Raw genomic sequence first — 1,556 nt, 5'->3', positions numbered from 1 at the left:
TGTTGTCCCTGACCTGTAAGCAACTCAAAAGTCCATGTTCCTTGGTCCCCTTCAACATTGGCATTGGCCCTTGCCTGTGCTGGCAGGAGTCTTGCCACAAAGCTTTCCATTCTAAATACATTCCCATGTTAGGAGATGCGGCTTTTACTACAGTCATCCAATCGCCGGGGGTCATTGCCAGAGTCGCAAGCCTTTCGGCTTGGGCCACAGTGAAGTTGGCATTGACTCTATAGTTACGGACTGACTCTGCAAGTTCTTTAATCTATATATACTCCACCGGGGCATGAACGTGTCTGCCATCGGTGCCTTCAAAGACTGGGAAAGCTTGCTGCACTTTTCTCTGTTCCTCTTTTGAAATGAATGAGTCTGAATGATACCTCTGCACATAGGGCGGAGGTGTGCTAGGACCCAGAGGTTGCAGACCCGAAGACCGCATAGCGATTTGACATTTGTCTCTAGCTACTTTTGCCTTCTTTATGTTATTCTGTGACTGATTAGCTTGTGTTTCATCTGGCTGGTATTTTTCTCCCTCATAGCAAGCCGCTTCTCTCTCTAAGTCTGTCTCCTCAGAAGAGCTAAGTTCCTTATCCGATCCTGAGCTACTGACAGCTAGTGCCTTGAACTCATCTAATGGCGGGTAGAGGCTCCTTTCTTTATGTGCCTCTCCAGCTCGATCTCTCTTCTTCTCTCCCTTTCCATCCCTTTTTAAAATCTCTCCCAAGGCATTCTTTCCTTTATATCTCTTTTTCCTCGGGCTCAAGGCCCGTGGAAAGGCCTAAATTCTTCAGTGCACTTTGTTTCCTCTCTACTTTTACTCTCTCTCCCCTCTCTGTCTCTGATAGACTGTCTTGAATTTCATCCAAAACTTTCTGCCCTGCCTCTACCATTTGCTGACAATCCTCGTCTGTTAAGCACGATCTCACCAATTTCCACAAAGGCATGATCCCTGCTTTAAGTTTGCAATTCTGCTGTTCCCTAACTAGATCTCCTTTCAGTTTGTCCTAAGAGGTGACAGTTAACAACCCTGAGCAAGCATACCATGGTGCCACACAGTCTATTTCCCTGACAAATCCCTCTATAGTCTTAGTGGCGATTTTCAGGCCACACTGCTTCAGGACAGACCTTAACGCCACTACTACAGAGTGGGAGATTCCCATACTGCCGCTGTCCAGTCCTGACTGCGACTGAAACTGGTCACTGTCCAGGCGCTGTCCAGGCCTGACCGTGACTGAAACTGGTCGCTGTCCAGGCCTAACAGCGACTGGGAACCAGTCAGCAGTTCCAGCACTGGAAGCAACATGAAACCGAAAGGAAAAGTGCAATCGCCGTGCAAACAATCAAAAGGGCATCTAACTCTGGAGAAATTTCAAGACTGTACGTACCTTACAGAGAGCTGTAATGTCCTGCAGTTCTGGTTCTGCCCCGCGAACGAGGGATCTCCCTTGCATCAGTGTGATGGTATAAAGTTCCTGGGTTTCAGCTCCACGTATCCCGAGCTTTTGTTCCCGCCGGCAAGAACACACTCAGGACAACTGGAATCTTCTGCAGAAAAAGCT

The 1,556-nt window shown here is 48.1% G+C and overlaps 1 pseudogene; it reads right to left on the bottom strand.

Annotated features, from left to right (window-relative positions):
* The window catches only part of LOC110308481, a 48,383-nt pseudogene extending 47,083 nt beyond the window's left edge, over positions 1 to 1,300 (bottom strand).
* Positions 1,301 to 1,556: the final 256 nt, after the last annotated feature.

This window comes from Mus caroli, chromosome 13, assembly GCF_900094665.2.
Source record: "Mus caroli chromosome 13, CAROLI_EIJ_v1.1, whole genome shotgun sequence".
NCBI classification, from domain to species: Eukaryota; Metazoa; Chordata; class Mammalia; order Rodentia; family Muridae; genus Mus; species Mus caroli.
Note: the sequence above shows the minus strand (reverse complement) of the source record. Positions and strands in the feature narration are given on the sequence as shown.